Below are 21,304 nucleotides of genomic sequence, written 5' to 3' on the forward strand. Positions count from 1 at the left end.
GCTGGTTGTTGACTGCAAATATATATATATATATATATATATATATATATATATATATATATTATATTATATTATATTATATTATATTATATTATATTATATTATATTATATTATATATACACCAGCTAAAAATTGGAGGGTGGAGGGGAACAATCTAACAGGATAGTATTAACCAAAAGGGAGCTATAATAATAATAATGAAAAAAAATCTTTATTTATATGCCGCTCTATCTCCTCAAGAGGACTGAGGGAGGTTTCCAACATGTATACAAAACAGTCAATAGCTAAAAACAACTTAACACAACAGACATAATAAACAACATTGTAGCAAGGCAAAAACAATTCAGTTAAAATAGACATAGTTGCAGTCAGAACAGGAAGAAGAGGAAAGCTTTCTGACTGTTAGTTTTGAATACAAAAATAAAAAAGATGTTACAAATATCTGTTCACAAACCGTGACTGTCCAGCTGCAGCAAGAAGTGTTCCATCTGCTCCCGTAGATATATTTACTTTTCCCATGCAACAAGTCATTTAAGGATGCACAAAGGATATAGTCAATATTGTTTTTCCATTACAAAAGGATCCTTTCCCAGCTCAGTAATCAAACTGCCAGGTAATTCTGTAACAGAGCCAGTCTCTCCCCTTAGAGCATGGCATTCTCCCCTACCAAGAACTCTCTCATAGCCATTGGGCACACAGACCAGGCCTCTGCTTCTTGTATGTACGATTCTATTCCACTTCTCAGACATGTTTGGTGCTACTGGGCGCTGGCTGTCTTTTGGGAGAAAGGGCACATGAAACCACAGCTTGGAAAAATGAGTGTTTCGGGTGGCAACTCCCAGAATTGCCTAGCTAGCATGAAAACAGTCGTCCAAAACAGTCACTTTTCCAAAGTTTCTGGAAAAAGTTTTGGAATTGGAATTTCATCACAGCTAATTTAAAAACGAGCAGCAGAATTAGAAATGGACAAGTAGAAACGAGGTAGAGAGAACACTTCTAGCAAATGGCAATTTCAGAACTTTAGGATGAGGTGCCTACACCACAAGGCACCTTCCAACCTCTCTACTAGTTCTCGTTTTTCTCCCCCATCCCTCTCTTACACACACAGAGCTGCTTCTTTTCCATTCGCACCCAACAATGTTACTATCTCCTTGCCAGAAAATACTTCAGAGTGATCCTGGCGTTTTGGAGATGTGGTAGTATCCTGCTTCGAGACATAGGGAAAGGCAGATAAAAATCATCATCATTATTATTACTGATACACAACAAGATGAGTACACAGCAAACAAGATCACGATGCTGGCTTTTGTATGGGATCACATGCCAGACACTTCCCAAGTGTCAAGGACTATGTGATGTATTGGCAAATAATGCGTGCAGATCCAAGTAGGGTGGCCTTTTGCAGCTGACAGGTGGTAATTTTGTCAGTGCTGATTGTTTTCAAGTGTTGGCCAAGGTCTTTAGGCACTGCACCCAGTGTGCCGATCACCACTGGGACCGCCTTGACTGGCTTGTGCCAGAGTCTTTGCAGTTCAATGTAGTATTATTACTATTATTACTAGGGGAGTGGCCTTTGACTGCACTAAAATCCGTCCAGACCATCTTAACTGACAAAACTGTAACAGAATGTAGGCCTGAGACTCTAACATTGTCAGCACCATGATTTTTAACATATCTGCCTTATGAAGAAATCAGTGAAGCTTTGAAAGCTTGCATTAAGATACGTTATACTTTGGAGATGTCTCAATAAAGTATTTCTGCCTGTGGAATTTGGATTGCATTGTGTTTTGCTACACAATCAGCACAGGTTCCTCTAAATATACTTTCCCTCTAATCCTGTGTGTGTGTGTGTGTGTGCCTTCAAGTCACCCCTCAACTTACTTTATTTCCAAAACCAGACAAGATCACAGGATTGAGGGTACCTGGGCTCTTTCATCCAATTCTACCTGCTCTCAAAAGAAGTCCCTTCACATTCCTTTGTCTCCAGCCTTGGCATAGAAAGGAGTAGTGATGACCCCCATGAAAGGCATTTTTGATTATGAAGTAATCACTGGCCATTCCGCCCACTATTGTCTCCAGCTGTGCACCCTCCTCCACAAAACGATGGCACCTGCAAACCTCTCCAAGAAACACCACAGAAAGGAGCCCAGAGAGCAGTCTAGTTTAATGCTTTCCTACCCAGTCTTGACACAGATGCGAGGCCATTGCTGAGCCCACTGGAGAAAGTCCAAAAGTTAACCATTACAATAAAATCTGTACATGCTGAGACATGGAGATAATACCTGGAAAAAGAAAAGCCGTTCTAACCGAAGCCAAGCTGCTCAAATTAAAGGGAACAGGATGAACTTGGAAACCCATTTTCAGAACACAGAAGATTCTCATATTCTCAAGATTCTTCAGTCTTCCACATGAAGCGGGGGGGGGGGGGGGACTTTTATACTGTAATTTAAGACATCAAGAAAAAAGGTAGAGTATTCTTCTCTTGGTCTTCTCTTTTTGGTGGTTAACATTTAAAGATGTTTTGCTTGTGTTGTCGAAGGCTTTAATGGAGAATGCTTCTGGAACATGGCCATACAACCCAGAAAACTCACAGCAACCCTGTGATTCCAGCCACAAAAGCCTTCGACAATGCTTTGAGGTGCTCTCAGAATTTCTATGCAACGCAGCCGACCTTTCTATAGTTCTAAACATTTCACTCATTGACAAGGATTTCCACAGCTAGAAAAAGTGACACCTACTTTACCTTTTGCTAATGGCTCATCGTTTGAACAAATGCAACCACGGCACACTTTCCAAGAAAAATCCACTTGTCCCTTCCGAGTGCTGAACCTCACAATACAGAAGTAACATGGCAGAGAGTCTAGACTGCTTTCCATCTGTGATGTGTGTACAAGCATGCAAGCCTTGCATGGCCCGTTCTGGATACACAGATGCACCCTTCTGTGGTACATACTTCCTGATGTACGGATTAACACCTTTCCAGGCCTGGGATGGGGGTAACCACAAACAAAGCGCTTGGAAACCTGCTCCCAGGACTGGTGATGCCACTAGAAGTATCCCTACTAGAAGTCGCCCACAACCAGACATTCCCTGGTGTCCAGCCAAAATCCTGCATTCTTCACCTCATCTCAAAGAAAAATGTACGAGTGTTTTGAGGGCAGCCAGAGTACTAAACAAATTACTCCGGAGCTCTTAAAATAAATGTTCACCTTTGGTCATATTATATTTCTACAGCTTTTAGCCTTAATTGCTCAACTATAATCTGCCTTCCACTCAAATGGAAACGGGAACACATAAAAGCCACTGAGTCACCAATTATTCACCTGTTACCCAGCATGGAACAATATGAACCCATTAACAATTTTCCTTTGAAAAAGACCAAGCTGTTCCTCTATTGTTCAGTCTCTCAGTCAGGTGTGTATACATTTAGTCTCAAAATTGAACCTGGTCTGAAAGAATAAACAAGTGGCTGATCCAGATCAGTGTCGCCAGCTGAAAAAAGCCACGGCTGCCATCATTTTGTGTTTACAAAGTGCCTTTTGAACAGAACCTGCTAAGAGCGTTGGTTGATCGGGTTTCTCATCCTTCCTGGTTTCTAAAACACTTCACCTCCCTTTGGCATTCCGCAACGATGAGATTTCCTGAACCGTAGCAGCCGATGGTCATCTCCTCATGTCCATGGATAGAAAAGCCCAGATGATGAGAAAGAGTGAAGGAGGTGAGTGGTGGTGATGGGAGATGGATTGGAGAACACTCAGCTACGTTGTCACAGAGAAGTGGAGTGCATTTGTTTCTGAGTTTCAGCCCAAAATGACTGAAAAGCAGATAGCAAAGTATTCACAGAGTTATAGATGGTCCTAACTTTGGTATTCAATGATGAAAAAAGGGAAGAGGAAGAGAATTAGAGAGAGAAAATAGAAGAAAAAGGCAAAGGCCAAATAGCTCAAAAATAACCGAGTCCAGAGACTCACAAGGAGGAAGCTCTCTTTGATGAAGCTGCTTTTGTGGATGAAAAGAACTAAGTTACTGAGTGGGAATATCACTACGATATGCACACAGGAGTGGGCAAGGCTACTGTGGGAAAGTTAGCTCAAATCTAGACATTTTTGAAGATGTGCTGGGTAGGTACAGAAATGAGTCTCTTTTGTGGAGAGAAACAGGAGTCTAATTATTATTATTATTATTATTATTATTATTATTATTATTAGTTGTAGTAGTAGTAGTAGTAGTAGTATTACAGTATTATTATTCGCTGATACATCACATAGTCCTAGACACTTGGGAAGTGTCTGACGTGTGATCCAATACAAGAGCCAGCATAGTGATCTTTTTTGCTGTGGACTCATCTTGTTGTGTATCAAATGATAATAATAATAATAATAATAATAATAATAATAATAATAATAATAATTCAGATTACTGAAATGAAGCAAACTTTTGGCACAACAACACCTACAATTTTCTAGCTAGCATAAAGTGTCCATGTTGTTTGGGGTATCTTGGGAACTAATAAGTATATATATATTTTCAAGAGTGGGATTTCTGCATTCTGGTGCCATGACTTCGGATAATTTTTAATCTTTGTTTAGAAAATGTGTTTACTTTCCTTTTTTGAAAAAAAATTCTTGGAGCCTTAACAGAGAAGGAAAATTAAAATGCCAAAAATAAAATTATAAATAAAATATGTACCTTTATACAACAGCCCCCCCCCCACTCTCATCACAACACATTTGCATCATAAAAAGAAAGCAAAAGCGAGAGCTAATGAAAAGAAAGGCATGGGGCGCACACATAAAAATAGACAACAGAGATCAAACATCTGGGTTCTATTTTCCTTGCAATTAGAACACTGACAAGAGGACAGAGCCCTGTCAAACAAATTACAAAGCAATGAGCTTTAATTCACAGGGTGACAAGTCACCAGGCTATCAGTTAATTATAAGAATGGATTGTGCTCCTAGGCCTTCAATATAATAAATGCGCTGTCTTCACTTACACACACCCAAAAGAATACAACAGACAACCATTGGGACTGGTTCCCCTGAACTGGCCTCCTAAGAAACATAGACAGAGAGATATTTTAATTAGACTTTATGGCATGGCAGTGTCTGATTCCATAAAGATCATGCCTCTTAGTATACAAAGTCCATTTAAATGTCTAGCTTTCTTTTTGGTTTCATGGCAACCATGGGAGACCAGTCACCCTGACAACTAGATGTTTTGAGAGGGGAGGAAGGTCATACCTTCAAGAGGTGTGCAGAAACAAACCTTTTAACCAGGATACTTGTCAGGGCAGAAAAGTGCAGAGGAGAGGAGTGTTAGGATTTTTGTGTGTTAGGGAAAACTACCCAAACATCAATATAGCAGAGCATCCAAAAATAAGCAAACAGGATACTTATGGCTGAGCATTCAGCTCACAGCAAGCAGAGTATGAAGTGTCATGTGGCTGTAAACAATTTAGAACTTAGGAGGCAAAGATCCAGAGTTCAATCTTTAACAATTAGAAAATGTTTATTTACAAAAACAACTACATTTCTGAATAGTAAATAATTCTAACTCCATCTCTCTAGGGTTCAAAATAGAGGGGAAAAACTCCAAGACACTGCATCTCTCTGATACACATAAGCAGAGAGAGAGAGATCTCAATACACACAGTACACATTCAGATGCAAAAGTAGATGTCAGAAGTAAATAGAAAAATAGAATTTTTCTTGCAATAGAAAAATATCCATTCTACACAACCAATCAGAAAGAGAGTAGAAACAGAGAGAAGAGAAGAAATAGATACACTCCAACGGTCATTCAGGAGAAATAATAATAATAATAACTTTATTTTTATACACTGCCTCCATCTCCCCGCAGAGACTCGAGGCGGCTAACATGGGGCCAAGGGGAAGGGATTTCCCTCAGCCTATACTAAAGCTAAATAACTATTCCTCATTGAGGACTGCAAACTTGGACAGTGTGGGGTTGAACTCCAACAAGGAGAGGTGCAGCAACTGAGATCTCCCCCCACCCCTCCATAACCCTGAAAAGATGCAAAAGATCACTCCTCTGCTGCTTAGGGGCCCTCCTCTTTACCCCTGTTTTTGCAACACATATCTATGGACAACAGACCAATGGCCAACTCAAGCAACAAGACAAACCACACTTTGCTGAAGGCATGGCTTTCAAGAACAACTTCAAATTGCACATGGCTGAAAAAAACATTTTTTTCTCAACTTAAAAACAAACTGATCTGATCCACATCTTCCAACCCAAGACAGAGATGGCATCTTTGTTTTCCAATACTGCTGGCAATTCTGAATTCTCTTTTGGAATGGAGAAAAAGCATGTCTTTTTAAATAGTATTCTTTGAGAAATGCCTTGAGAAAGATGCCTTTTGAGATAAAAGGTTGAATAGCGTATATTTAAATCTGAATTTTGATGGCATTCAAACTATTCAGATTAAAGAAGCCCAGAAATTGAATAGATTAATGCTGAACACATATGGAAGGGACATTGACTATAAAGAAGACTGAGCCATCTATCCAAACTATAGTTTCTGGATGTTGTTAAGGAAGGAACAACAAACTATGATTGATGATTTGGACCTTAAGCCAGACTGTTTGGTTGAGTGACAGGAGTGAAGAAAGGACCGTGTGCAAATCTCCATCTGAGCTAGCAGAGCAGTAGCTTACTACAATTTGCAAGGATTTATTGTTGTTGCCGCAACTTGCCAAGACTTCTCCAGGGGAGTTATGTATTTACTTAGCCTCCCCTTCAATCATTGTAGAGTCAAGAACTCTTCAGCCTGCTCTGCATGCACCTTCTGGCTGAAAGCAAATAGGCTAGTTTCAATGCTCCTTGCATTCCCAGCATTTTACCTCAATCTGGAAACAGCCCTTTAACTAAGATTTCTGTCTTAGTTTCCAAAGAGGAAAGTATGCTTTCTCTCCCTCCCTCTCCTTCTCGAGTTCTTTATGTTTGAATGACAAGCTATGTGCAACTGTGGTTGGTGCTTAATGTGTAATTCTTAATAACATCCCTAGGTCTCAGCCCAGCAACCTGAGGACCAGGGATGACCCTGAGCGAGCAACCCTAGTGAGGACCTTCTCCCACTCTGAAGGCTGTCTTCCATTTCAAAGCTGCATTTCAGTGATGGGTAAAAGCACAACACCTGCCAAAATGGCATATTTTAGTTAAAAGCTTTGTCTAACAAGTAATTAAACCTTAGAACAGAGATGTCAAGCTTTCAGAATGGAGAAAAAAAACACACACAAGCTGAGATGCCAGACCTGATGGTGGTATGAATACAGAAGTGTATCTATCTCAGGAAATCCTTAAGGGCTAGATTTGATCACGAAGAGGGTCAGATTCAGCCCTAGGGCCTGAGACTTCCTAATGTCCGCAACGAAAGACGCAAAACTACAGTTTGCTTGGATGTTACAAACCTAATTCATACTGTGTGGTTTAGACACACCAGTCAACAACCAGACTGAGAGTTGAACCCAACAGCATCTAAAAGCCCTTTGGCCCCATCAATGCTGACGATTTAATGCAGTATTGAAGAAAGTGGTTTCACTGTGCAAATGAAAATCGAGGAAATCCTACGATCAGTTTGAGGCATGGGCAGTCATTACATAAACCACAGAGAACTAATATGCATTACGGGCTTTCTTTTGCACATTTTTCTGGGCATCTGTTGCCTAGCCACCGCAGTTCGAGGCTAAATGGTCAGTGCAGATGGGACCTTTCTTCCTTTTCTCTAAAGCAGTTTTATATTAAGGTTCCTAGCCGATTTGACCACACAACACATCTATGCTAGTTATCAGTAGTCTTATAAGGAGGGGGGGAAAACAATTCATCTTATGTGAAATTTCCCGTTGATTGTCCATAGGTGACCAGCAAGCACAGTGACGGATTTACAAGGCTATCCAAAACAGAGTAGCAATAACAAGTCAAGTCAGAGCTCAGAAAATATACTGATTTTTTTAATGGCAACATGGACCTTAAAATATCTGAAGCTCGTGACTAGCAATGCAAAAGATTGTTCCAGGCCTGCCTGACATCACACCCCGTGCAAGTATGTACGCCGAGCTGAGCAGCCTGAGTAATTGTCTCCCTCTCCCCTTTGTATATGTGCATGGGTGTTAGGGAGACAGTTTGTGAAGCACTGCCAATTCCTTCAGAAGGTGCCACCCCGAGCAAGCGAATGCTAGCAAGAACTTGCCATCTGGTGCTAAGACGAGGGCCACACGATGTAGGGCTCTAGAAAGTTTCCAGCAGCCTTCATATGGTTCAAAATCTCTCCAGCCGAAACGTGCAGATGGTTACAAAAGGGAAAGCAGGACAAGGAGGGCCAAAAAAGGGAAATCTTTATCTGTCTCAACACCAGACAGATGGTGTTCCTCTTCTACCTCCATCAGATGTGGCAGCATTGCTAAATCCGCAGTCTCCATCCTCCAGAAGTGACAGCTCAGAGTCCCAAAATTCTCTACCACACAGGGACAACATTAAAAACCAACAGCCTGATTTTAAAACAAGGGAACAGTATTTTACCATTTTGTTTGAGACCAGGTTCTATATACACAATGTGCCAGTTTTCTGGACTGTGATCAGGCACTCTGTAGATGGAAGATCGGTGGCCTCTACAGGTACGCAGACAAGGGACTCAATGAAGGGGGCCCTTTCATTCATCTTTGATTTGCTCTAATTTAAAACCGATCCCCTTGACGCCATGCACAAGATGCCTTGGAAATGCCAGTTACAAAACAATACACATAAGACGTCAATAGTAAAAGTATTAAATCAACCAATCTACAATGACGACAAAACAATAAAGTAGTTCAATGCTGGCTTCAAACTGGTGCAGCCGGAACAACAAATTCCCCCAAAAGCGCGCAAAAGAAAGCCCTTAATCTGTGGTTTGTGTCATCACCATCCAGGCCTCAAATTGGTCCCAACATCCCTTATATAATCATCTGCACAGTGAAAAGTGTTCTTCAATGCTGGTTTGAAATTGACTTAAGTGGTCAGTATAGATATGACCCAGATGTAAGCCCTTACAGATGCTACTCTAAAATATGCACACAAATATAAATATGCTTCTGACATAAAGGCTTGGAAACTTCAGCAAGAACTTCCACTACTGGAAAGCTGAAGCAGAGCCTCCAGCTCTTTTCACAGATAATATTTTTGTGTCAAACAACCTGGTCTGCTCCAGAATGAAATAAAAAGCAATATTGTTCCTACTGCTGCTAGTTTTCCCCCATTAAAAGACTTTTATTGCTTCCTTGCTCTTGCCATGCCAACATACTCATGAGAGTTCTGCCAAGGCAACTGACAGAAATGCAGTTGGTTTGAAGGGAAAACTTGGGCATGATGTAGCTTGAAAAAAAAAAAACAGGCAGGGCATAATAAGTCACCCAATGTGGCTGTCCTTTCCAAATAAAAGTCCTAACATATTACTTTCAAAATAGCAAGAGAAAACTGAAGTCAACATTGACTTCAACACAAAGGCTCCCTTTAGCTCTTTTAAAAATATAGATTAGTGGGCATAAAAATGGCCTCTGTCCCCAGGATCAGCTTATCAGTGGATACCAGAACCCTTAGGTGTGTGTTTAATGTTTTTTGATCGAATAATTTTTTTTGGCTTCTTCTTCAACTGGTGAGATTTCTTTGATTGGGGAACATTGGGTTTTAGCTTTTCGTCTTGCCAGGCACAGACTCTCGGCGGCTTGCTGCTGGGTTTCATTATCTGCTTATTGAATCTCCGTGTACTGGGTTTCGCTATCCACGGTCCAAATATCACTATCCACAAACCGTTCCAAATTGCTCGATTTCAAAACCTCTATTTATGTTTTACTCCAAATCTATTGTATTAATTGAGATCTTACCCCACTTAAGTGCTAGCCACCTGCTACCTTGAGCAGCCATTCTCCCCGAGTTTCCACATTTCTGATCCACATCCAGAGGCTGGAATAAAAATGCTGGAAGGAACAGCTCTAGGCTTGAGCTTAACAATGTTTCTCCACCTCCCTAGACAAACAGCAGCCAGACTTGGATCCCCAACTGCCTTATTTCACATTCAAGAAGGAAAGCGGGACATTTAACATGGAGACATCACCACAAGCAGCTCATGTGACTTGTTAGACCCCCTCTCTGCCCTAATGAATACACTTCCGATACAAGTCCGATTTCTTCCAAATTTTGAACTGTAAAGTCCACTGTATTGACCTTCTAATACATAAATGCTATATTGTCACTTTCAAAATACTGCTTTCTCGAAGTCTTCGGAAGGAAGGCAAACCCAAAACGTAACCTTTCCAAGGATATAATTTAAATCACTCTGCCACTGATTTCAGCAGGAGGGAAATTACACTGTTTAGTTGTCCAATTTTGTACTGGAAGACGCAGGCATATCTCCTCAATCTGCTTATGGACAGTCATACTGTGGCTGCCTCTGGCACAGAGGCAATAAATAATGCAAAAGAGACACATTTTGACTAATTACAGACACGACACAAGTGCATTTTTATGTGGGGGAAAAGGAAAACCCACATCCCAGGCTCTTCAAATCTTATTTTTATGCTGAAATATCCTTTAGCATATTTTGCAACAACCTAGTCAACACTGAAGCAAAAACAACTCTCATAAAAGGCCGGAAAAGGTAGTGCTTTCAGTGGGGCAGAAACATCAAAATACTTCAATATTAAATGGCAAAATGGAAGGAAAGCAATTTTTTCTATGGCTTAGTAACTTAAAACTTGTTGGTAGTGTAGGTCTCATCTTTTTGCCTTTGGTCTGCTCATCACTGTTGATATTCAACTTTTTCATTCTAAGAGTGACCTTACACTGTGCAATAAGACTTTCAAGCTCATGACTTCCCATGCCTTTCAGTTACAGGGATAACATATCATAAGGATTGTTTGGAGTTGTGGAAGGCAAAATGCTAATGTTCTTCTCAAGGTTTTTCCTTACACAGACCTGTCTAATATTGAGTTTCTATGAGTCTTTCAAAAGCAATTCTTAGGTCTTCCCAAATAATCCTTTACAATTGTCTTGGTTTCCCAGCTGAAGTGCTCGCTGTAGTTAAAAAAAAATCTGCAAGCAATTTTACTAAAAGCAGCGAAATTAATGACGTGGATTTTAAAGTCCACAGAGACCATCCAAATGGCTCACTCAGAAACTTTATTTTCCAGAAAGCTTTTGCGTTCGACAATAGAGGACGTATCAGGTTTCTCCTCACCGCCACCCTTGTCGATCTTTATGTAATGGTAGTCCTTCAGTTTGCTGTTGTTATTTTTGAGACAAATCTACCGAGACCGTCATCAGATTTGTCTACTCGGTTAAGTATTCGCATTAACACAATGTTGATATTACAGGAGGAACGCAGATAGGGAACATACACTTGTCATTTGGAAAAACGTAATAGGAATTACAAACTGGGGACCTCTCCACTGAAATAGATGTCCCCAGCAGTTCCACACAGAAAGGTGTGACGCCTCCAGTTCCTGGAAATCGCACGGTTGAACATGAAGCACTGTCAGTTAAGGGCTGGCCATCTTTGCCTAGTTTTCCATAACATTGCTTGATGTTTTCCCTCACTTTACAACAACCCAAAAAACTCCAGTCTGTTTACATTCTTCTTCTTCTTGGAGATCGCACAACACAAGAGCCAGAGGACGTGCAACCCAGCCAAGTCTCTATTTACGAGAGAGCAAACCACAAGGGAAGGAGCTGTCCAAGTTTTCAAGCTGGATTCAGGATAGCAGGGGGGAACGTGCTGGTACATCCGGCGGCCGTGATATTTTACACATCACTGGGAACTGACTGGGCTGGACTCTGTAGGAACATCGGATTCCAAGGTCCTCATCTGAAAAGTTATATAACCTTTCAGCGACATGATTTGCCATTGACAGAATTCTATGGTCCAATATACTTTCGAAGCTGTCTACGTCAGTGTGTTCTTGTGACCATGAGTTTTATTCACAGCTTGAAAAAGTTACTTTTCTGGAACATAGCTAGCCAAGCTCAATGGGGACTCTACAACTTGCAATGCAAAAAGTCACTGCTCCAAAGTCAGGAGTATGTGTTATGGAAATTTTCATTCTGCAAAATCAGAAAGAAACTTCTCAGCATACACAGGTCTGGCTGCAAAATGGTTGGGGAAAAGTTTACAAGGCAGAGTAAACAGTATCCTTTGAGGGGGTGATATAAGAGGGCAAGGTGCCTCTTATATCACAATCAATAAAAGAGCTTTCTCTTTTGAAAAAAATCTTACAATGCCATCATCCTTTTTCTCTCTTTGTTCTACAAGCCGCGACAAGTGCAACATACATTTCCGCTGTCTGTTTTCAAAGGCAGCAGACAGCCTCGGATTTAAAGCAAAAAAATAATTGCATAAAGGAAAGTGAGTTGAAGTATCCTTTGCTCTTGGTAACAGGAAATGCAAAGTCGACTGACACGGTGGCTGAGAGGCCACAGGCATCACCCACTCTTTCCTCCGCACTTAAAATCCTGTGCTGTCACAATGGGGAGAGCTAAAAGCTTTCATGGGAAATGAGAAAAAGAAGGAAACAACCGCAAAGTGAACTTCTTCAAAAGACATGTTTAGGTCCGTGGCATTGATGACTGGCGCAGCACAAAGAACCACTTCTGCAAGGACCAGGATTTGCAGTATCTGGAAGACCTCAGGGAACTATAGAAGCCCCTTCCTCTATTGGTGTTCTGGCCTTCGTGAGAAGAGCAAAAAAGGCACCAAACAATGGTGCCATTGGCCATAAGGGAACCTTTCTAAGGAAGACACTGCAGGACTGGATAAGAGGAAACGTAGTCCAAAGATGCTCCAGAATATGAGTGCCAGGTGATATAAAGGATCCCTCACAGCGCAAGTCTGCCATAACTTTCTAGCTCTTCTCAAGTTCCCAGTAAGCCACACAAGCCCAGGAGAGAGCTGGGATTTCCCAAATCAAGGCTTCAACAGACTACAGGGTTCCTTTTGTCCCTCATCGCAAATAGCAGAACTAAAACGAGCTATGGAAAACAGGGGACTCCAAACATATTTATCTAACCCATTCAGTTGGATACAGTTTGTGCAAATCTGTCGAGCACTGGCACAGAGTTCTATTGACAGGCATATGCATAAAATAAGCACAGCGCCATTTATTAGGTTATTCATTAAAACATTTCTAGTTCTCCAGCAGTACTGCAATATCAAAAGCCAGACACTGAATGACACATCCAATAAGCAGAGGTCGGGCCCACAAAGGCCTGTGTAGCAATTTTCTTCTTCACTGTGATCAACAAAGCCATAATAAAGGAGACCAAAAGGAAATGTGCTTGCTTTGCACAGTGTATAGTCACAGAATTCACATTTCCTTCAGGCTAAAGTTTGCCCAGCTGCATGCATATTTTTTTCTTCTCTCCCCCTTTTCTTTCGAGCACAGAGAAATTAGAAGCCACTGATATTGCAAAGAGCAAGAGAAGGCGAAACAAAAACCAGATGCCAGGGAATCAGCATCTCCTGGGAAAGGCCCATGTAAGGAACGAGAACTTACCTTGGGGACATAAGAAAAACATTGGATACTTCTGTGATTTGGGGGGAGAATCAAGGCAGCAACAGCAGCAGCATCGATGAAGGATGTCAGCACTGGTCCCTGAACATCAGTGTCCTAAAGGGAAGCCAAACCAACACAGGCGTCAGGAGGAAGCTGTAGGCAAACTGGGAAGTAGGCCATGCAGTTTCAGTTCTCTAGCACTGCACACCATGATGGTCACTGGGGCAAAAAAGCAAGAGGACGCCCCAAAGTTTGGGACTGTACATCATACAAGAGACTCCCCCCCCCCCATCTGTTGAAATTCAATACGTGACAGGAGGCAGCAAAAGAAGCACCGTAGGGATTTCAACTCGCTCCAAGCTCTGAGTCATCATAATTTCTCTTAGCTAATGGAAATTCAACCTGGGGCCGGGAGTGGATAATGGAGAGTACTTACCACCCTCGCGTGTTCTCTCCCAGCCCCACGTCTAGACCACTACAGGCTCCATCCACACACATTTCTCCATGTCATTTCAGGAACGGGGTTCATTTTTAAACAGGCAGACTTAGGAGATGATAGGTCTATAGAACAGCGGCATCTAAATCAGTGTGGGAAAGGGAAAACGAGTTCCATTGATTCCCATACATTTAGACACACACGCACGGACACCACTGTTATGATGTATCCGCTGCTACCAGCACCCTAAATTATAGTCACAAGGAAGCTGTTTAAATAATAGAATCTTAGACTTAGAAAAGATCACAAGAGCCATTCAGTCCAACTCCTTGCCATGCAAGAAAATACAATCCAAGCATTCCTGACAGTTGGCCATCCAGTCTCTCTTTAAAATCCTCCAGTGAAGGAGACTTCACCAGACTCTAAGGCAGAGAGTTACACTGTTGAACAGCTCTTCATGAAACAATCATGAAACAACCCTGGATATTATTCCACAGGGATATAAATCCCACTTGTCCTGTTTCCAACAGACGTCACTACGTCTGGGGATGCCTGTAATAGATGTGCGCGAAATGTCAGGAGAGAATGCTTCTGGGACATGGACATACAGCCTGGAAAACTCACAGCAACACAATGATTTCGGCCATGAAAACCTTCAACAACACACAGTGCTTTCTAGATTTAAATTCTCAGCCAGCATGGACACTTTCTGAGATTTCTGACACTTTTCATTTTCTTTTAAATCTGCGATTGAAAAAAAAGTTCTATGTTCTGGGCCTGACGAGTAACACATGAGCAAATGTCTACATAGAGAAAGATGTATCATGTCATCTTGTGAAAGCGTAAGATCACAGCTCATCCTCTCCTGTTGAAGACTTTCTTCTTTGCCACACTTATTCTTTCTCCATTAATGTGCCACTTGTATCTCATCTGCGATAAACTCCACCTGTTTCTCAACATGTTCTGCCTCCTGCTTCTCCGGGAAATAAAAAGCGGAAAAGAGAGATGTGTATGTATCCTCACCACCACTTTGGGGGATTTTATTTTGGTGGGCATTCAAGCCATTTCCAACTTATGGCGACTCTACAATGGGGTCTTCTGGGCACGATTTGCCTCTGAGGTTGAGAAAGTGTGACTCTCCCATGACTGAGAGTCTTCGTCCAATACACAAACCACCGCACCTCACCATCTCCACTTTATTTTACTTCCCAAAATGAAAAGGCTTGCCATAAATCTAATCTGAGTTCTGCTTGGCTTGTGTACGCTGCATTTGACTATTAGTGGTAGTTTATTTGAAAAGATTTTATGTGAAGCTTAAGACAATGATGCTCTATCTATCCATCTATCCATTCCTTACACTAGAACATTAGTGAGGACAGCAATTTGTCAGTACGAATATTGAAGAAATGGAAGGAGTACTTAAAATAACCTTCTTGGTTATAATACCCTTGGTGGAGCCTGTCCTACCTTACAAGGGGGCCGTGGTTCTGCCGACTGAGATACTGTTTAGCGAAATCATTTCGTCCAGGCTCTGAGACTATCTTCATTATATTGTCGAAAGCTTCATTATGCTTTGAAAGCCTGAAGCAAGTTGTCCTTGAAGCCACTGTGCAAGACATGGAATGCCCAGGCAAATAAATCACTATCTCAATACCTTTGAGATCTTCCCTTCCCTTTTATTTTTATTTTCTGGCCAGTGCATTTGCTTTTCCAATTTATAGCTCATTTGTCACGATCTATCAAAACCTCTTTTCCTACCACCGGCAGAAAATTCACCAGACTCTTCCATTCCTTTCAAGATGACACATTTGGGCCAATACATCTCGTGGGTATTAAGATGAAAGAAGTGTTTGCATCAGGAATTTTAGTTCATGCCCTAATAGTTCCAGGATTTTCTCAGATGCTGGTTATTTCTTTACTCTTTAGACAACACCATTCCATTAATTCAGAATCAGTCTAAAAACATGGATCTTATTAAACTCCTTTGTTTTACAATCAATGCTGGTCCCACTGGCACAATTATGGTGTTTTCTACCATTTCTGATACTTATTTTGGACTGCATGTCAGCACATGTCTGGACTGCTATTCCTATTCTGTTTTGTTTCAGAGACTAAATTGAAAATTATGACAATTCTGTCTACCTTTTTCTGAGGTTTCTGCATCATCATCATCATCATCATCATCATGGTTGCAAATGTTGCCAGAAGGGACAGAGAGTGTCATCTATGCTGACAATTGTGCCATCACCGCCCAAGCAGGGAGCTATAAAATGGTTGAACAGAAGCTCTCTGAAGCTTTAGGTGTTCTTACTGCCTATTACAAGGAAAACTAGCTGATTCCTAATCCATCTAAAAAGCAGATGTGTGCTTTTCATCTTAAGAACAGACAAGCATCTCAAAATCTAAGCATTACCTGGGATTAAGCGGCTGAGAGGGAAAAGGAAAAGACCCGAGGCCAGGAATTGTGGGAGTTAAAGTCCAAAACACCTGGAGGGCCGAAGTTTGCCCAAACTTGGCCAAATAGGCTTTACGACTCCACACAAACTAAATAACTATTCATGATTATAAAGGAGTGCACACATTTGCATGTATTTTTATGGAGACTAATACAAGGACAACGAATTCAACATTTCAAAATGAAGCCATGCTTCTTTTTTTCCCAGAGCAAGATAATTTACTAAACAAATACCAGTTATTATTAGAAGGGGAATGGATAAAAAGCAAAAGCCTACGTCACAGAGTTAAAAGGTTCTAAAGCAATAACAATTGCAAATATGAAATGATGGAGACATCTACAATCCCTTGTCAGTTGCAACAACAGCCAGAAGAGAGACAATATTTGGATTTCAATTTCATCTTTCCTAAACATAACGCTGCATCTATTTATATGAATGGGAGCAAGGCAAGAGAAGATGAAATGAAAAAGTAACATTAAGATAAGTAAGCCGCCCACACAGAGAGACACTGATTCCATGTTGTGGCAGCTCATGCTAAAATGGGGATGTAAAAAAGGGGAAACAATACACTTAGAATGGCATCATGAGAAATAATACTAGGAGTGCTCACATCTTCTGTATCACCAACTGTACCAGATCTCAGGCAAGGCGACACAGTGTGAGAAGTCTCTGGCCCTCATCTGCCTTATATGTCTGGAGGCCACTGGTCCTTATCCCTACACATCCCACTATTGTCTTACAGTCCAGACTGCTTGACCCCCACCAGCTCAGTGGCACTGATATTGGGGATCCCACTCCGGATGAGCATCATTGTTTTGTGGCCGATGTAGATGGGCCCCTGGAGTTAAAGTTGTAGGAATGAAAACCAGCAAGGGCTTCTACTTCAGCAAGTGTTGCTGGTCAAGCAAACGGATCGCAAGAAGCCTCGGTTGAAATTCCATCTTCTTACAACCATTCAAAGTACAAGAGTCCCCTCCAGCAGTCCCCTAGCCAGAAAGAAAATTTGGGAGGGGTTGAAACTTTTTTCCCCCCGAGATGACTTTTCAGGCCAGTGTCTCCAGATCTGGTACGAGATCTCAACAAGGCCCTGAAATTGTGATAATTGTGCAAAGGTTCTTCACAAGTCACAGGTCCTGAATCATTGCTCCCTCTTGAAGCCCGTTCTTGTCGGCCACAAAGGACAGTCATTCCCACAATTGGCAGATGTTTCTGTTTTATTCTGCTTTCTTCTTATTTCCTTTATCATGATGATGGGTTACATCAAGATGTTTTCCATTGTGAATTAGCAAGAAGTTTTCAGCCAAGCACAAGTTGTCCTGATGGTACTCTGTTTTTTGGTGTCCATTGAAGACTTCTATTGCATCTTTCCATCACACAAATGGTTCAGCAAGCCATGCATCCATCTTCTGATGACTACCTTCACCCCCAACTTCTCCAGACACCACACTGTACATACAGAGTGCACTTGTACATGAAATGAGTAGGCTAACTAGGGAAATCGGCTGAACCATTTGGGTTAAAATCTTAGATGCCTCTTTTTATCCACAAGAAATACACATCCTGGCAATGGAGCCTGGGGATTTTGCACTCATTGAGCTTTCACTTGGTCATCAGAAACATCCGATGACCAAGTGAAAGCTATCAAGTCAGTCATACAGAACCATCATGGACAGACTCATCTGATCACCAATACCTTGGTCTGGCAGCATATTGCTTCGAGTATAGACTATTGTGTGCAACAGAATAGGAAGTACTGCTGCAAAGCCTCCATGTGAAGTTCTTGGAATGGGGTGGCAGGTGAGTTTTGGTATCTCAGTCTCACCTCCCATGGCCTGGCGATTAGGCCGATGCAATGGCAACCCTGCCGGCCAAGCCTAAAAAGAAGTCAGCGTTCATCAGCATCCGCGTAAATCATCAGACAAGCGTGTGACTCACCAACAGCAGGCCCAAAGCCGGAAACCAGATTTTCCAACGATGACTAACCTATTTTAAAAAGCACACAGCTGAAAGCTGACCTGCGGACTTGGTGCAGCCTTCATAGAAAATACAAAGCAGTGTCCTCCTGTTGCCCTTTTGTTAAGACCCATAATAGAATTAAAGGACCTTGTGACACATCATCAGGTTTAAAGGGCTCTTAATTACTCTAATAACCCTCTCCTCCGATGTTTCCCAAATGGAGTGTGTGGGTGTGTGAAAGGCCAAGGAGAGCCAAACAAAAAAGGTCAGGGGACCAAAAGAACACCTAGTACCGCAACACGGCTTACAGCAAAGCGAGGTTGAGCGAGGGGGAGATACACTGTACAAATTATATCTTATGTAAGATGACCCACTGCACCTTTGAATACCATGTGGAATCCTCACTTTCAAATAGAAAAATCTACTTACCCCAAATCTATTGATCTCTCATCATTTCCAGCCATTGCTCACACTGGTTGGCGGTAGTGGGAGCTGCAGTGTGACACATTCAAAGGGCATGAGGTTGGGAAAGGTTGTCCTAGCAATACATCAGCAACTATCCTGAACTTCAAAGATCCAAACTAGAGCACTAACCTGCCTATGGTGAACATCTGCAGACAGTCCTTTTGCTTAAGTGGATGGAGTGCTGCCTACTGAATCCCCAGTTCCCTCTTAATTCCTTCTGTATCTGTGTTTGGTGCAAGTTTCTTTTTATATGTGTTTTTATCTATGTACATTTTTTATGTTCACGTGTTTTTTAATGCACACTTTTTTTTAGCCAAATTACAAAGAGTACACCTTTTCCCACTGTGCCTCACATTCGGCAGCAAATCCTTTTTTTTTTGGTTTCAAGTTTTTGAAAATTGAGGTATGCATTAGATTTGATGGTGCATGAGACTTGGGTCAATACCTTACTGGACAAAAGCATAAATGATCAATCAGCACCAAGGTAAGATTAACAGACCACAACTCTGATCCATATCATCAAATAATCGGCCATGCCAATGTGGAGTGCTCCTTGCACTCAAAGCCCAAAGAAAAAAACCAGAACACTGTTTTGGAAGAGACATGTTTCAGTCCTCATAAGCATGTATGGCAGCATGTGTATAGCAATAGCCTGGAGAAAAGATAACCTGCCTTTGTCCTGGGTCACGTCACTTGCTAGTGACAGAACCAAACTCTGGAGATCTGTTCTCTTTCTATTGATGTACATTTTTCCAGTAACGTCACCATCATTTTTCAGCACAGCTGTCCAAACATAACATGAAACTCAACTACAAAAGGAAGATCAGTTCAGTTCAGTTTCATTGCAAGACTGTATCCTGTATAGTGTGGAATAACCAAAGGGCTCTGAACTTGATATACATTTTAAGCATATCATTGGGAAGTCCAGTGAATTAAACTGCCAACTTCACAAACAAGTCCATGGAGATCAGATGGAGTTATAGAGTAGCTGGGACCCAGTTCTTTACTATTGAGGAATGTAGTTATTATTTATGTAAATAAACCTTTTGGAATCTTTAAGACTGAACTCTGGATCTTTGCCTCCTAAGCTCTAAATTCTTTACAGCCACATGGCACTTCATGCTCTGCTTGCTGTGAGCTGAATGCTCAACTATAAGTATCCTGTTTGCATATTTTTTGATGCTCTGCTGTATTTTTGGTAGTTTTCCCTAACAGAAAATGCTAACAGGCTGAACATTAACTATACTAAAACAAAAGCGATGGTGTTTGGAAAAAGACATGCTCGTTTTCAATAGTCTTTCGACAGTGATGAAACTGAACAATACCGAGAATTTAAGGACCTGGGCATTCATTTTACAGAAAACCTCTCCTGGAAGCCTCATATAGAAGCTACTAAGGCAGTGGTTTTGAGAGCTATCTGAACAATCCTTAGGTTTTACAGCGCTGCAGGAGGTCACCTGAAAATATTCCAGCGCAAAGCCATTGCCTAGATTCTGCACGATGCTGTGTCTGGGGCTGGGGTGACCCTCAAGTTTCTATCAAAAGTTGCTTCAATTCTATCTTATGCTTCTTAATGATTTTTCTAACTTCAATCTAAAAAAGAAGCTTCAGTAATACATTTTCAACCTTGGTGCACAACCGGACAGACAGGCTATTAACAACTCTAACCTTTCAAAATGGTAGAGACTATCAATTTGACCATCAAAGGTCTGTTTACTAGGAAAAGCTCACATTCCCCAAACTAAGGCAAACCTTTACAACCCTTTGCCTTCAAACCATGCCGACAGCTATGACCAATAACAGATATTCTCATCCCTTCGGCCCTCCATTTGAGTATTTGAAGGGTTCCTTTGCCCCATTATTTGCTTTCTTGCTCATTATATTCCAAACCAAGAACCAAACCCTTGGAAGCTACTCTGTCTCATCTACATTCCAATAACGTTTCAGAAATCATTTTCTATCTCTGCTCTAATACTGACTCTATGGCAACTCATAAGGTCTCTCTTTTTGCCCTGGCAGCAATTAAAAGTTGGGTGAGATATATTGCTGATATTGCAGTTGATTGCTCTGGGGAGGCTCTTATCTAATCTAATCTAATCTTCTAATCCAATTATGGTTCTGTTATTTATATTTAATGGTTTTAAGTGTATTGAATTCTGTTAATGTGCAAGATCTATGTGCCATTTTACATATATTATATATATTGCTGCATTTTATATGGTACTTTATTTTATATGCAAATGGCCTATGTTACTCTACTGTGCTGTTATTTCTTCTTATCAGTACATTCAATGCACCTTGTACAGGCCATTTAGTAAAGCCCACACCAAGTATTGAAGGTAAGTCAGAGATGTATTATCGGCACATTACGAACAAGAAGAGAAAAGGGCCGGTTATGGCCACCCACTGAGTTTGCAGTCAAGATGACAAGATGTCAAGATGACACCAG

At 41.3% G+C, this 21,304-nt stretch overlaps 1 protein-coding gene across 7 annotated transcripts in view; it reads right to left on the reverse strand.

Moving 5' to 3' along the window:
- Window positions 1–21,304, reverse strand: part of pitpnm2 (phosphatidylinositol transfer protein membrane associated 2) — a 104,623-nt gene that overhangs the window by 72,804 nt on the left and 10,515 nt on the right. For all 7 annotated transcript variants that reach the window (XM_008113701.3, XM_008113698.3, XM_062958619.1 and 4 more), the window contains exon 2: window positions 13,543–13,656. The gene's annotated coding sequence lies outside the window, so the exon portion shown is untranslated. The remainder of the gene's footprint in view (window positions 1–13,542; window positions 13,657–21,304) is intronic.

This window comes from Anolis carolinensis, chromosome X (assembly GCF_035594765.1).
Source record: "Anolis carolinensis isolate JA03-04 chromosome X, rAnoCar3.1.pri, whole genome shotgun sequence".
In the NCBI taxonomy this organism is placed as follows: domain Eukaryota; kingdom Metazoa; phylum Chordata; class Lepidosauria; order Squamata; family Dactyloidae; genus Anolis; species Anolis carolinensis.